General features: G+C 36.6%; 1 protein-coding gene across 2 annotated transcripts in view; it reads right to left on the bottom strand.

Annotated features, from left to right (window-relative positions):
• The window catches only part of LOC113739350 (LOB domain-containing protein 27-like), a 50,785-nt gene that overhangs the window by 22,342 nt on the left and 10,940 nt on the right, over positions 1-17,503 (bottom strand). The gene's annotated exons all lie outside the window — the stretch shown is intronic.

Below are 17,503 nucleotides of genomic sequence, written 5' to 3'. Positions count from 1 at the left end.
AAAAAAGAAAGTGAAAAGATAAATAATTAGATTTCCTAAGGATTGGGATAAAAATATATAATTGAGGTCTTAATTTACATGGAGGGAGAGATTACAAATTATACCTGTAGGAGGCACGGGGAAGTGATTTGGATCGGTCAAAACCCCATCCAAGACTTGGGCATCATGTGCACTTCCCTCTCATCCGGCATACACATATACAAATCGCATATCATTGTTGCATACAGCTAAAACATTTTGCGATTGTACATCGTGTCTATTAGTATATGCCATTTGCTGTCCTCTTGGGACAGAAGCAGGTATGTGTCCTACCAATAGCCCCGACGTAGCCCTTTAAAAAGAAATTATTAAATAGATGAGGTATAAACTAGTATATGAATGACACGTGCTCTAAGTACACTATTAATATGGCCTAAAAATAATCCACTAATTTCATATACTAACGTCAAACAAGGAAAAACTAAAAATCTACCACCATATTTTCCTATATACAATGCTTTTTCCTACTTTTAATAGCCCTGGTATGAATTCCTATGGTGAAGTGTGCTCTTCTTGAAAGGCGGGACAACACCAGCATTCATATTAATTAGATGAAATTTGAAAAGAAAAGATTATATCCGAAAGCAATATTGATATCACCGTATTTCAAACCAAGGATAAAATCTCGTGTCGTTCAGAATTTTCGGATGAATTTCGTCCTGCAGTCTTGGAGTAATGATGAATTGCGCGAATGTGCATAGGCCAAGAATGACTTCGTGAATATTACGATGTACTGTCTCCGTCAAATGGTTAAATCGGTTAGCAATCATGGGCATTCTCATGTTGTGGCTCATCATGGCCAATGTCATCGCAAGTGCCTCCTCTATTGTAACCCGTTTCTAATGATTTTGGGGAATAAATCCATATTCGACCAAAAGCTGATACAATCTCATGAAAGAATCAACATTTAGCATTGTTGTATCCATAATTCGGGTATGGTGGCCTGACATCAATTTTCAACCCAGTGTCGTTCTAATAATGCAGACGTTCTGCATGGTACCTTCTGGATTGGACCTCCGTATGGTTCTGCATGTGGTCCAAATAATAGCACACCACCAATAGCAAATAAAAGATCATCTTCATCTGAAGACGAGCTCATCCCCCGGACATTACCAAATGCTCTCATTTGGATTTTTTCCACCAAAACAGAGCTAGAATAGTGCTTTCTCTGACTAGATTTGCTAAATGAGAGCTGTATGGTTAAATGCGCTCACATGCTCTCTTTCCTTTTATGCTATTTGTATGTCCGTGTGAAATCTACAATTTTTTTGCATCCTTTTAAAGGCCATGACCCTTTGCAAGACAACTTTGTTTTTTCATAGGGTCCTTGGAAGTGTTCATGTGAATAATAGTGTGCAGTTATTACCATTATTACTAGCTCGCATGAGTCGTCTTTATATTCGATTACGAATGACTTGTAAGCAGCTTTTGCCTCTTCATGTGCACTTCCATTCATTTTCATTTTATTTGTATGCTTACGATAACGTCCATTGAGAAGGCTGTATGAGAGGTCAAATCTCATAAAAAGAAATATGAATGAAGCGATATTTTTCCGAATCACGAGGTACGTGTCTAAGCACGCCAATACTCTGCCAATTTGAAAGGTTACGAATATAGGGTGCATGTGCATAAAGCTGTTATAAAGTCTGTATGGCATCAGGTTACTGCTTTTGTTGTCTACTATAGTTGTATATCTAGCACTTTTTAAGAGAATGTATTTTTGTAAGGGAAACCCACTTTGCTGCAATCAATCTACTTTTTACTAAATTTTTTTTGCCTTTTGTGTAGAGACTACTTCGCATAATAAATAGAAAGTTTGGGTGTGTAGAAAGTTACTATATTACTTTCTACTAATTTCTACTACTTCCTAATCCAAGTACCCATCGCTGGCTTTCTACTATTTCTACTAAGCAATCAATCTACTAATTAGAACTATTTTTTATTATTTGTATCTATACTTTTGTCAACTCAATTTTCTAATTTTTAGATGTCTAGACCGTCCTATCCTTCATTAGACCGGCATCATGTAAAATAAGGTCACAACCATAAAAGAATGCAAATCAAATATCATGGCATCCGTATAATCCTTCAAAAAAAATTGCAATTAAAAACCTGCAAGTTTAACCATAATATATATCTATTAGAATCAATTTCTCCAAACAAGTGAATCTCCGAGCCAAAGTTTTAAACCAAACAGGGCTGTCTAAATAACTGCGGAATAAGAAACTCAACATCAACAAATTATCCAAACAAGTTTATGCAAGGCAATAGATTTAAAATCACATTCAAGGAACTAAAAGTCCCAACTGCATGGTACTTCCACTCAAATAACTGCATAGGTCGAACAGTCTATCGTCCCAAAGTAGTTGCCCCGAAGCTCCCATTAAAATCCCAGGTCTCGACTTCTTTCCATCGGGTCCCCTTTGAGGGGCAATCTCTAAAGAGTTCAACCAATACTCTTGAAGATCACGACTGAGACTCAGGAAAGTCTTCTGCCACTTGTCGTCCTGGAGTGCCAAAACTGCAGCGAGCTTCCTCCCTTTGTCCAGCGATTCGAACGATTCCACGACCTAGGCTGCCATATCCACATCAAATTTTTCATTTTCAGATTTTCAGCGACCCTTGATATGTAGTTTAGAAATCGCTAGGGTGGAGAGCGAGTTTTCGTACTTCTATTTGACTTGCTTCGTCAGGATCCAGTTGGGAGCGAGGTCGTGGCTCCCTGATTGCTCGAACCTTGCTTCACTCCTACAATTGGAGCTTCTTCGTTGAAACCGGCATCCTGGCCGGCGTTCTATATTTCATCACCAAAGGGCGAAGAGAAAATCTGCCCACGACTGTGCCCAACTCGCTTGCGTGGATTGTAAATTGCCCAGTTCACTCGATAGTGGAGATGAAAACATGGAGATGCATTTCTGTATGACATACATCGAGTGGAAAAGGAGTGGGGAGTGGAATCGAAACGTTGCATTAGATGCCAATTGGTGCTGCGCACCTGAATTCGACCTGGGGGAAGCAGTATGCATGGACAGTGTACCATTCTAAATACGCGCGGTTGAAGAAGATTTGGCGTGCCTTTGCCAAGTTAAAGGGTCTGCGACAAACTTTCGAAACTGATATTGGTTGGAACGAGAATAGGATGTGCTTCTTGGCTGAAGAGTCTCAATGGAACAATTTGCAAATGGTATTTTTTCCATTAACTTTAATTCAGTTCCAGCCATTTAACTTTGCTATATCTGATTGCCACTACTTGGTGATGCCCTTTTCCTGTTTCTTGAGGCTGTACAGTATATGTAAGACTGCATATACTATTAATTGTTTATTTGTATAAAGCCTTAACAGATTGTTATCCGAACAGTAGTCAAAATAAGTCTTGTCCATGCGTCTTTAACATATAGATGGTCACCTAATCTGCCAATTGTTCTTAATTCCTACTCCATTTACTATATGATGGTGGTTAGTTGTATGCGTGCACATTGGGGGGGTTGAATTTTTTAGGTGCAATTGACATTCTGTCTTCCGGGGGAAGGAAGTGCATAAATGTTAATCTATTGTCCAACAAGGGAACTTTGCTGTCTCTTTTTTTACTTTTGTCCTTGTACAAATCCTTAACATCAGATGTGAATACTCTCATGTTTCATCTTCCTTGTTTTGCCTTTCAAACAGGAGAACAAGGATTATAGGCACTTCAGATATTACCAATGCGTCGACAAATATGCAATCCTGTCTGAGGTCTTAGAAAGAGAAACCGTCACAGGGAGTCAAGCTCAAGCCTCTTCAGTACCGCTCTTAATTTACAATCCACGCAAGCGAGTTGGGCAAAATCATGGGCAGATTTTCTCTTCACCCTTTGGTAATGAAATGTACAACGCCGGCCAGGATGCCAGTTTCGACGAAGAAGCTCCAATTGTAGGAGTGAAGCAAGGTTCAAGCAGTCAGGGGACCACGACCTCGCTCCCAACTGGATCCCGACGAAGCAAGTCAAATAGAAGTACAGACAATCCATTCATCGAGTGTGCCAACTTGCTCTTCACCATAGCGATTTTTGAACTACATATCAAGGGTCGCCGAGAATCTGAAAAGGAGAAATTTGATGTAGATATGGCAGCCTAGGTCGTGGAATCGTTTGAATTGCTGGACAAAGGGAGGAAGCTCGCTGCAGTTTTGGCACTCGAGGACGACAAGTGGCGGAAGACTTTCCTGAGTCTCAATTGCGATTTTCAAGAGTATTGGTTGAACTCTTTTGAGATTGCCCCTCAAAGGGGACCCGATGGAAAGTAATCGAGGCTTGGGATTTTAATGGGAGTTTCGGGGCAACTACTTTGGAACGATAGACTGCTCGGCCTATGCAGTTATTTGAGTGGAAGTACCATGCAGTTGGGATTTGAGTTGGGACTTTTAGTTCTTTGAATATGATTTTAAATCTACTGCCTTGCATAAACTTGTTTGGATAATTTGTCAATGTTGAGTTTCTTATTCCGCAGTTATTTGGACAGCCCTGGTTGGTTTAAAACTTTGGCTTGGAGATTCACTTGTTTGGAGGAATTGATTCTAATAGATATATATTATGATTAAACTTGCAAGTTTTTAATTGCATTCTTTTAGTTGCAATTTTTTTTGAAGGACTATACGGATGCCACAAGATTTGATTTGCATTCTTTTATTGTTGTGGCTTTATTTTACATGATGCAGGTCTAATGAAGGACGGGACGGTCCAAACATCTAAAAATTAGGAAATTGAATTGACAAAAATCTAGATACAAATAATAAGAAATAATTCCACTTAGTAGATTGATTGCTTAGTAGAAATTGTAGAAAGTCCAGCAATAGGTACTTGAATTAGGAAGTAGTACAAATAGTAGAAATTAATAGAAAGTAATATAGTAGTTTTCAACATACCAAAACTTTCTATTTATTATGCCAAGTAACTTCTACACAAAAGTCAAAAAAAATCCAGTAGAAAGTAGATTGATTGCAGCAAAATGGGTTTCCCTTACAAAAGTGCATTTCCTTAAAAAGTGCAAGATATGCAACTATAGTAGACAGCAAAAGCAGTAACCTGATGCTATACAGACTTCATAACACCTTTATGCACATATACCCTATATTCTTAACCATTCAAATTGGCAGAATATTGGCATACTCAGACACGTACCACGTGATTCGAAAAAATATCGCTCTATTCATATTTTTTTTATGAGATTTGACCTCGCATACAGCCTTCTCAATGGACGTTATCGTAAGCATACAAATAAAATGGGAATGAATGAAAGCACATATGGAGAGGCAAAAGCTGCTTACAGGTCATTCGTAATGGAATCCAAAGACGACTTATGCGAGTTAGTAATAATGGTAATAACTGCACATTATTATTCACTTGAACACCTCCAAGAACCCCATGAAAAAACAAAGTTGTCTTGCGAAGGGTCATGACCTTTAAAATGATGCAAAAATTTTGTAGATTTCACACGAACATACAGATAGTATAAAAGGAAAGAGAGCATGTGAGTGCATTTAACCATACAGCTCTCATTTAGCAAATCTAGTCGGAAAAAACACCATTCTAACTCTGTTTTGGTGGAAAAAATCCAAATGAGCGCATTTGGTGATGTCTAGAGAACGAGCTCATCTTCGGATAAAGATGATCTTCTATTAACTGCTGGCGGTGCGCTATTATTTGGACCACATGCAGAACCATACGGAGGTCTAATCCAGAATGTACCATGCAGGATGCCTACATTATCAGGACGACACTGGGTTGAAGAATTGATGTCAGACCGCCATACCCGAATTATGGATGCAACAAGATTAAATATTGATTCTTTCATGAGATTATGCCAGTTTTTGGCCGAATGTGGATTTGTTCTCCAAAATCATCAGAAACGGGTTACAATAGAGGAGGGACTCACGATGGCATTGGTCATGATGAGCCACAACATGAGAATGCACATGATTGCTGACCGATTTAACCATTCAACGGAGACAGTGCATCGTAATATTCACGAAGTCATTCGGGGCCTATGCACATTCGCGCAATTTATCATTACTCCAAGACGGCAGGACGAAATTCATCCGAAAATTCTGAACGACACGAGGTTTTATCCTTGGTTTGAAGTACGGTGATATCAAAATTGCTTTCGAATATAATCTTTTCTTTTCAAATTTCATCTAATTAACATGAATGCAAGTGTTGCCCCACCTTCCAACAAGAGCACACTTCACCATAGGAATTCATACCAAGGCTATTAAAAGTGGCAAAAAGCATTGTACATAGGAAAATATGGTAGCAGATTTTTAATTTTTCCTTGTTTGGCGTTAATATATGAAATTAGTAGATTATTTTTAGACCATATTAATAGTATACTTCGAACACGTGTCATTCATATATTAGTTTATATCTCATCCATTTAATAATTTCTTTTTGAAGGATTGCGTCGGGGCTATTGATGGGACACATATACCTGCTTCTGTCCCAAGAGAACAGCAAGTGGCATACACTAATAGACACGGTGTACAATCGCAAAATGTTTTAACTGTATGCAACAATGATATGCAATTTGTATGTGTATGCCAGATGGGAGGGAAGTATATATGATGCCCGAGTCTTAGGACTTTAATCGGCCCAAATCACTTCCCTCCTACAGGTATAATTTGTAATCTCTCCCTCCACGTAAATTAAGACATCAATTGTATATTTTTATCCCAATCCTTAAGAAATCTAATTATTTATCTTTTCACTTTTTTTTTTACAGTAATTTGATTTAACCCTTATATTATTTGTTTTGCCTTTTCCAATTGAAAAATCTGGGACATTGAATAATTTGAAAAATAGTAAAAAAGTACAAAATGCAACCAATTCGATCGTATCTCCTAATTGTCATAGGAAAATATATTATTTGGTCGACTTTGCGTATCGAAACTTGCCTGATTTCTTACCACTATATAGGGGACAGCAAGCAGATGTCAGTGGTCGTAGGAGAGGGAGATTTGCAACTGCGAAGGAATTTTTTAATTACCAACACTTTGCACTATGGAATGTCATAGAGCAAAATTTCGGTGTCCTTAAAAGGAAATTTGTTGTTTTAGGGGGAGCCGTTCCGAACTACATGATGACAACACAGATAAATGTAGTTATTGCTTTTTATGCCGTGCATAACTTCATTAGAGATCAACAGTCGAATGATATGTACTTTGCTAACCCGGACAAGGAAGATCCAAATATTCATGATGCAATATCCCGAGATATAGCCATTGCATTCTCCTCCTAAAGTTGTTGAGCAATGGATTGCTATGAAAGATACAATGGCAACGCATATGTTCAATACTTATAGAAATGCGCGAAACCGTGCACGAAGCAGTTCAACCCATGATTTGCTATTCGGTACAGGCTCGCAGAGTTATAAGAATCACTGTCATATTTGTGATGCCCAAATATATTTCTCGTTCTTAGTAATATGGTTGTTGCCTTTCGTTGTAATCGGAGCATTAATGTTGTATGGTATTTGTACCATGAGTCTTTAGTGTTGGTCGCTTGACAAGCTGCAATAAAAAACTTGGGGTTTATTCTGTTCTAAGATTTAATCGTACTTATAATTGGTTGAATTTTTTAAAAAATCGAAACCAAAATTTTTTTTTTGCAAATGTGGGAAATGTTGTCGACGCTTTCGGGTATGTTATATGGAAGGAATACCAATAACTAATTCACTTCCCATACAACCCTTATTCAAATTGCAAACATCCGCCAGAATTCTACCACCTTCATGACAAAAGTCGCGTAATCATTCCTTTCTCATTACACCAATCTGCCAGAATTCAAATTGCAAACATCCAGCATAAAACCATATTCAGATATGGTAAATCATACAACTCAAATTTTCAATCCAAATCATCCAAACTCTTCCCATCCAAACAAACCCATTATTATTTATGTTTGATTCTGCTTCTCTTCCTTGTTTAAAAAGTGATGCAGTTATATCTCCTTCAGTAGTGTTTATTCTAATTTCTTGTAATGGGGATGAGTAGTTGTAACTAGAGCTGTTAATCGAGCCGAGTCGAGCCGAGTATTTGGCTGCCGAGCTCGACTCGAGTTTAATTCGAGCCGAGCTCGACTCGAGCTCGTTAGGAAAACGAGCTTAAAAATGTGTTCGAACTCGGCTCGTTAAATGTACATGTTGCTCGAGTTCGAGCTTGAGCTCGACTCGTTTATCACAATCGAGTCGAGCTTCACGAGTTCGAGCTCGAGCTCGTGCAAATTAACCTTAATAAAAACCTATAATTTTTAATTTTTATAATTTTGATTTCTAAAATGACAAATATGCCCTTCATTAACGAGCTCTAACGAACTACTCGAGTATCAAACGAGCCGAGCTTACTCAGCTCGTTAACTAAACGAGCATGTTTCGAGCTCGAGCTCGACTCGTTAACCAAAATTAACGAGCCGAGCTCGAGCCTTAACGAGCCGAGCTCTAACGAGCTTTCGAGCTACTTGATTAACTTAACAGCTCTAGTTGTAACTACTTGATTATCTTTCAAATTCCATTTTTTATATAATTTAGTTTGCACATTTATTTGAGATTTTTCATATATATCATTCAGCCCTATTTTTGAGGTATAAAACGACAACAATGTGAAGAAAGGAAACCCCAAATCCTTTTTTATTTGTATTTTCTTCATCTTCAAAATCTTCTTGTAAATATTTATAATTAATTTTAAAATTAGCTTTATTTATAACATTTATCTCTCCTTTCATTTGTGAATGTGTTGGTGAATAATCAGACTGATTTTGATGTATTACTTTAGGTACTGGGATTTTGAACTTAAATGTTGAATTATTTTCAATAGGGGATACAAATTCAATAGAATTAGAACAACATTATCTAGCTGGCATCCATGAAAATTTTGAAAAAGTTGATGGTCTTTCTCTGTAGGGTTAATTACATTTACCTCCCTTGAGATTTGACCATATTACCAATCAATCCCTATAATTTATCCAAATAACGGTCTCACCCTTTGAATGATCAAATTTTTAACAAAAACCACCTTAATGCCGAAAATGCCCTTATTGATTGCATTAAAAAAAGAACATATTTTTATTTTATTAACCCTTGAGCAATCCAAAAAAATAAAAAAAGTTTTTGTTTATTATTTTATAAAAACCATATCTTTGCTTCCATAAATAGTTTTGAATCAATAATTATTTTAAATCTTAAAAATGAATATTAAAAATTAAATAAATTGAAAAAAAAATAAAAAAGAAGCAATTATTTTAAATCCTCAAGTATGGTTCGAATTTGTTATTCAAGACATGTTGCGGAGAGCACAAGGCATGTTTTCCTCAATTTGAACCATACTTCAGGAATTAAAATAATTTCTTTTTTTTTTATTTTTCTTTCAATTTATCTAATTTTTAATATTCATTTTTAAGATTTAAAATAATTATTGATTCAAAACTATTTATGGAAGCAAAGATATGATTTTTATAAAATAATAAGCAAAAACTTTTTTCTATTTTTTTGGATTGCTTCAGAGTTAATAAAATAAAAATATGTTCTTTTTTTAATGCAACATGGCCTCAATAAGGTCATTTTCGGCATTAAGGAGATTTTTGTTAAATGTTTGATCATTCAAATGGTGAGATCGTTATTTGGACAAATTACAGAGATTGATTGGTAATATGGTCAAACCTCAAGGGAGGTAAATGTAATTAACCCTTCTCTGTAAGAAGGAAATTTAATGAATACTTTTCCATCCAGCTCCCCTATTATTTGTTATGCTTATGTTCTTTTTAGGTTTCTTGGAACTTGTGGATTTTGTATTTGAAATTCAGTAGGCACCGTGATTTCATTCCATTTTAATCTTTTAGGGTTGGAGTTTACAAATTTTGGATTTAATTGTGATAACAAAGATCTAAAATACATTCTATAAATTATAGCAAAATTTTTACTTCTTAACTAATATAAGTGACTTGTCAGGTCTACATGCAAATAAACCATTTTGCGACCTCCTGTTTCTCAGCTAAACCGTAGTATGCATAGCCTACAGTTATAAAACTATTATGCCTATGTATTCAGATTGCTATATACAACAGAAAATGTACGAGGTGTCGGAATACTAGAGAAGCAACCAAAAGCTGCCACACGTAACCAAGAATATTAGAATATAAATTCTACTCGAGGTAGAAAAATTCTACGAATTTCATGAATATCTCCTTGACATCAATAATAACGACTCAACGACCTAAAATGTAGACAATTTTGAACTATGTTCATAAGGTGAATGGTTCTGCAATTGCCCTAAGGTGATAACCTTAAAGAAACTTTCCAGGTCAAGTTGCCAAGCTAAGTACTTGAAAACAGATTCCAAACAAAGATATTAATGACTACACCAGACATTGTTAGGAGAATAAAGCTCACTAAGCAAAATTGATCCATCCTAAACACATTTGCTATAGATCAATGCTACAACCACATTCTAAAATCAATTCAATCTTCATATCGGACATCTTTCAATGTCAACCCTTGCGACAATGAGCCAATGCACACTAGACCATAATTACTTTGGAATCTGGATACTCATCTTAGTAGTGCCAAATCTAAACTCTCACTCAAAATTCTCTTCAACAATCATATGGTGACCCAGTCTATGGAACAAAAATAAAGTTAATCCACAACTCAAACCCGCCAATCCCAAGTATAGATTATCTTTATTTAAGAATCCAATAAAGTGCACAATGTCTTATTCCCAAGATTTAGTTTAGATCTAGTCCTAGAAGTTATGCTTCCATGGTCTGATGACACCAACTTATCACTCCCAGACATGCCTACAAAAGTAATTAGTGTCTCACAGAAGCTTTAGCGCTGCTACACTTATTAGCTAATATAAGTGATTTGTCTAGTTACATGCTAATAAGCCATTGCGTGATCTTCTGTTTGTGAAAGGTAAACAAGCAAAACCATTGTTAATTAATTCAAACTCACTAGATTATGCACAGACTACATTTGTAAAATGTTAAGAGAATATAAGTATTCTTGTAGATAATAAATTAGTAAGGGTATTCTTGTAAATAGTTTGTTAGGTTTGTACTCCTATAAATACTAGTTGGTCACTCATAATATGGTGACTAGATGTTTTCCTCCCAAGATACCTGTTAACATGGTATCAGAGCAAGAGTCCTAGGGTTCAGGTTAAACATCTAGCAAAAGTACTGTTCACATGCACTGTTCACGGCACTGTTCACGCGCGTACTGTTCAAGGGCACTGTTCACGCGGTACTGTTCAAGGGCACTGTTCACGAGTACTATTCACACGTCACTGTCATCTTGAGTTTTGACCCCGTCTTTGGTTTGACGTGCTATTCGTCATGGTTAAAAGGTTTGTTAATGCGGTTACTACTGATCAAATTGAATCGAGTTTTTCAGCACATGGGTCCCAGAAGACTGTTACTATATCTGAGGAAGATTATGTTAAATTCCTACAGTACCAAACTACAAATCACGCATCTCTTCCCTCTGTTTCTTTAGCACAAAAAGGTAATGACTTATGGATTATTGATTCCGGGGCTACTGATCATATGTCAGGTACCTCTAAAATTTTTTCTAATTTTCAAGAGTCTACTCTCTTTCCTCATGTTACTTTAGCTGATGGATCTACCACTAAAGTTAAAGGACTAGGCACTGTAGAAATTAATCCATCACTTCCGCTGCCTTCTGTTCTTTACGTACCCAATTTGCCCTTTAATCTAATGTCTGTTAGTAAGCTCACTAAATTTCTACAGTGTACAGTTACTTTTTCTCCTGATTCTGTTGTCATTCAGGATTTGAAGACAAAGAGGACGATTGGTGGAGGGCATGAGCATAATGGTCTTTACTTTCTCAATTTCAATGGTCCGATAGCATGTCCTGCTACTGTTTCTCCTCTTGAAATTCACTGTCGTTTATGTCATCCGTCTTTACAAAATTTGAAAAAATTGATTCCTACTTTGAGTCAATTATTTTCGTTAGAATGTGAGTCCTGTCAGTTAGGAAAGCATCATCGTGTTTCTTTTGCTCCTAGAGTCAATAAACGGGTTTCTGAACCCTTTTTGTTAGTTCATTCTGATGTTTGGGGTCCTAGTTGAGCCACTTCAAAGTTAGGTTTTAAATATTTTGTAGTCTTTGTTGATGATTTTTCCAGAGTTACATGGCTTTATTTAATGAAAGATCGTTCAGAATTATATTCCATTTTTTCTGCATTTGTTACAGAAATAAAGAATCAATTTGGTGTGCCTGTACGTATACTTCGCAGTGATAATGCGAAAGAATATTTTTCCACTTCTTTTAATACCTTTATGACTAAGTCTGGTATTATTCATCAGTCCTCTTGTCCTCACACTCCACAACAGAATGGAGTTGCTGAAAGAAAAATTGGACATTTAATCGAAATTGCTCGAACACTGTTGTTGCATATGAATGTGCCCAAGCAATTTTGGAGTGATGCGGTCCTAACTGCATGTTATTTAATTAATCGCATGTCATCTAATATTCTTGGAGGTCAATTACCTCACTCCATTCTTTTTCCTCATGAAACTGTGTTTAAATTGCCTCCTCGTATTTTTGGATGTGTGTGCTTTGTTCATCAGCTTGCTCCCGGGGTGGATAAATTAAATTCTCGTGCTATTAAGTGTATTTTCTTAGGATACGCACGAGCGCAAAAAGGATATAGATGTTACAGTCCAGTTTTAAATCGATTTTTTACTTGTGCTGATGTTACTTTCTTTGAATCCACTCCATATTTTAACAAACAAAGTATGTCTTGTGAGTTAGACCAGTGTCCATCTTTTTCCTCTCCTGTTTTACCAGTCCCTTCCCCTTTATTACCTGAGTTATCCAGTCCACCAGATTCCATAGCTCGATTATCTCGTCCTCATCTTCAAGTTTACTCTCGTCGTTCCATGGTTGAGAAAGTTCCTGATATGCCACGCACTTCACCAATTAACTCTCAATCTTCAAATCCAGGTATGACGCCCTCCTCTGAGTTAGATCTTCCTATTGCTTTACGCAAAGGTAAGAAATATTGTACTTCACATCCTATTTCTAATTTTGTTTCTTATTCTCATCTCTCTATGTCATATTCTTCTTTTGTTGCTTCCCTTGATTCTATCTCCATTCCTAAGTCTATTACCTATGCTCTTAATCATCCTGGTTGGAGATTAGCTATGCAAGAAGAGATGTCTGCTTTGGAACAAAATGGTACTTGGGATCTTGTCCCTTGTCCTTCAGGTAAGTCTGTTGTTGGTTGTAAATGGGTGTACACTATAAAAGTGCAGCCTAATGGTTCTATTGATAGATTGAAGGCTCGTCTGGTAGCTAGAGGATTTACTCAAGTGTATGGAGTAGACTACTTAGAAACATTTTCTCCTGTTGCAAAGATTACCTCTGTTCGTCTTCTTATCTCTTTGGCAGTAACTTATAATTGGCCATTGCATCAATTGGATGTGAAAAATGCATTTCTGCATGGAGATTTGGAAGAAGAGGTATATATGGAACAACCTCCTGGATTTGTTGTTCAGGGAAAGAATCCGCGGTTGGTTTGTCGTTTGAAAAAATCCTTATATGGATTGAAACAGTCTCTGAGGGCTTGGTTTGACAGGTTTAGTAGTGTTGTCATGGAGTTCGGTCTAACAAGATGTGGAATAGATCACTCTGTATTTTATCGGCATTCTAATGCTGATAAAATTTTATTAGTTGTTTATGTGGATGACATTGTGATTACAGGTGATGATGTTGTGGGGATCCAGAAACTTAAATCAAATCTGCAGGCAAACTTTCAGACAAAGGATTTAGGTCATCTACAGTATTTTCTGGGTATTGAGGTAGCTCGGTCTAAATATGGGATTTATTTATGTCAAAGAAAATATGTACTCGATATGTTGAGTGAAGTTGGAATGTTAGGTTGCCGACCTGTGGATACTCCTATGAATCCCAATGTGAAATTAGCAGGAGATCAAGGTGCATTACTTGATGATCCTAAGCAATATCGAAGACTTGTGAGTAAATTAAATTATCTCACTGTAACGAGACCTGACATTTCGTTTGCAGTGAGTGTTGTGAGTCAATTTCTTGACACCCCTCGTACTAGTCATTGGGATGCTGCTATACGGATTCTCAGGTATCTTAAGAGTGCTCCTGAAAAAGGGTTGCTGTATCAAAATCATGGACACATTGATATTGAAGGATATAGTGATGCAGATTGGGCTGGTTCTGCCTCAAATCGAAGATCGACTACAGGATATTGTGTGTTTGTTGGTGGTAATTTAGTGTCGTGGAAGAGTAAGAAGCAAACAGTTGTATCCAGATCAAATGCAGAATCTGAATACCGTGCTATGGCTCACACTGTGTGTGAACTGGTTTGGTTGAAGAGCATGTTACTGGAACTTGGGTTTGAGCATAAACAGCCTATGAATTTAGTGTGTGATAATCAAGCTGCTGTTCATATTGCGTCTAATCCAGTGTTTCATGAAAAGACAAAACATATTGAAGTTGATTGTCATTTCATTCGAGAGAAATTGCTTGACGGGATCATCAAGACATCTCATATACCGTCTGTAAATCAATTGGCTGATTTGTTTAACAAGAGTTTAGGGGGCTCTAGGGTGAAATACATTTGTAACAAGTTGGGTGCTTATGATATATATGCTCCAACTTGAGGGGGAGTGTTAAGAGAATATAAGTATTCTTGTAGATAATAAATTAGTAAGAGTATTCTTGTAAATAGTTTGTTAGGTTTGTACTCCTATAAATACTAGTTGGTCACTCATAATATGGTGACTAGATGTTTTTCTCCCAAGATACCTGTTAACATAAAACTACCAAGGCTTACACATAAACACCACCATCTACTACAGAACATGTATGAGGAGTCTAAATAAGAGAGAAGCATCCAAAAGCTGCCAGGTGTAACATAGAATGCTAGAATATATTCTATTCTAGGTAGCAAAATACTACAAATTTCATGGATATGTCCTTGACATCACTAATAATGACTCAACCCCCTAAAATGTAGACAATTTTAACTATGTTCTTAAGGTGAATGATTCTAAAATTGCCCCTACGTTGATAACCGTAAAGAAACTTTCCACGTCAAACCAATTGAATTGAACAAGGAAGGCAGGGGGAGGGGGGGTTTGGAGCCCGACAACCTTCAAGAAACTTTCCAGGTCAAACCACTAAGCTAAGTACTTGAAAGAAAATTCTTATAAATATTAATGACTACAGCAGACAATGTTAGGAAAATAACCCTTGCTAAGCAAAATTGATCCATCCTAAAACACATCTACCAAAGATCAGCTCCACAACCATATTCTAAAATCAACTCAAGCTTCATGTCGGACATCTTTTATACGTCAAACCCTTGCGACAATGCGAAAATACACAGTAGACCATAATTACTTCAGAATCTGGATGGATATTCATCTTAGTAGTGCCAAATCTATACACCTCTCTCACTCAAAAATTTCTTCAACAATCACATGGAGACCCACTCTATGGAACCAAAATAAAGTTAATCCACAACTCAGGCCGGCTGCTCCCAGGTGTAGATTATCCTTATCTTAGAATCCAACACAGTGCACAATGTCTCATATCCCAAGATTCAGTCAAGATCCAGTCCTCAATGTCATGCTTTTGATAGTCTGAGACTAATCCTAGCTTGAGCTACCTAAAGTAATTATACCAATTTCTCATGTCCCCAACCTAACCTGTCCTTGGACGAAAAATGAAATGCCTTCTTTGCTCACTAGGACTCAGTAGTTCAGTATTCCTCTAAAGATTGAAACGTACTTGTCAAAAATAAAGATTGAAATTTTATCCAATCATCAAAAGATCAACCCAATACCCAGGCATCCATGCAAAAGAAACTACGTGTGTCTCTTAGAAGGTCAAGTTCTACTACTCTTATAAACTAACTAATAAAAGTGACTAGTTAAGTTTGCATGCAAATAAAACCTGTGTTTCTGAAAGGCAAATGAGCAAAACCTTTAATAGACTTGATAAAGTTATTGACAGCCTTCAATTTCAACTACTTAATAAAACTGATATCTGCTACAAAATATGCAGGAGGCTTAATTCAACATTTCATACAAACACACATGGGATAAGAAAGATTTTGTGAATCTCACCTTCCTTGAACTTTCCCTAGCTCTAGGACCTCCCCCTTCAATCTGTCCATCTCTCTCTCACACACACATACACAAACACAAACACACCCACTGACACACACTCCACCAGCAAACACGAACATTAGACTGGAGAACAAATAACCATGACAGAAGCAATGAGAAGCTGCTAGGTTCAATCCATAACCTTAAAAACTAAATTCTTTAAAAGCAAAAGAACCTCTAAAAATTCCATGGATAGGTCCTTAAAATCATTAATAATGAGGTTACTGCTAAATCTTCAAAGTTTACGACCATGATTTTCAGGTAAGTGGTTCTACAATTTCCCTTAGACTGATTTTGTGAATCTCACCTTCCTTGAACAGCCCTAGCTCTAGGACCTCCCCCCTCAAGCTGTCCATATCTCTCTCTCACACACATACACAAACGCAAACACACACACTAACACACACTCCACCAGCAAACAAGAATATTAGACTGGAAAAACAAATAAGCATGACAGAAGCAATGAAAAGCTGCTAGGTTCAATCCATAACATTAAAAACTAAATTCTTTATAAAGCAAAAGAATTTCTAAAAAATCCATGGATAGGTCCTTAAAATCATTAATATTGAGGTTACTTCTAAATCTTCAAAGTTTACGACCATGATTTTCAGGTAAGTGGTTCTACAATTTCCCTTAAACTGATACCTTAAAGACTTCCAGGTCAACTGCTTAGTGAAGTACGTGAAAGTAAATCCCTCGTCTCCCTCTTTTACTTTTGTCTTTCCACACAACACAACACAGCTCACTCAACTCACCCTATGCCTGGATTCCTACTTCAGAAGCCTCACTCAAATCATCCAGGGCACTCCATCAAGATCTTCAAGTTATAGCTTAAATAAATATCAGAAAACCAGTATTTGTTCGTAGTATCCATTTTATCAGGTCAAAAACCTTAACTCCTTTTTTTCTAGTATTTTCTTTAACTAAAGAAGACAAAACTAGGTTTGTGTCGAATGGGAAGGAAATACAAGAAACTAATTAGTACAAAGCATGGATGATTCCCACTCATGGCATAGTATTTTGTAAGTCCAAAGGAAACACCAAAAAAAAAAAAAACCACAGTAGTTTAAAATATAAGATTCAAATATTAATAATCAACAAAGCGGACGATAGAACTCTACACTTCTACAACACTTTTATACAATATGTCATCAAAAGTATAGCAACAAATGGAGAAATAAAAAAATTCAAAAACAAAAATGTAATGCATAAACAGATTACACATTTGAACTAGTACTTCAATCTTAAAGAAACTATAAAGCTTTAACA

This window comes from Coffea arabica, chromosome 4c, assembly GCF_036785885.1.
Source record: "Coffea arabica cultivar ET-39 chromosome 4c, Coffea Arabica ET-39 HiFi, whole genome shotgun sequence".
NCBI classification, from domain to species: domain Eukaryota; kingdom Viridiplantae; phylum Streptophyta; class Magnoliopsida; order Gentianales; family Rubiaceae; genus Coffea; species Coffea arabica.
The sequence above is the reverse complement of the archived record's forward strand: the minus strand, read 5'-3'. Positions and strand labels throughout refer to the sequence as shown.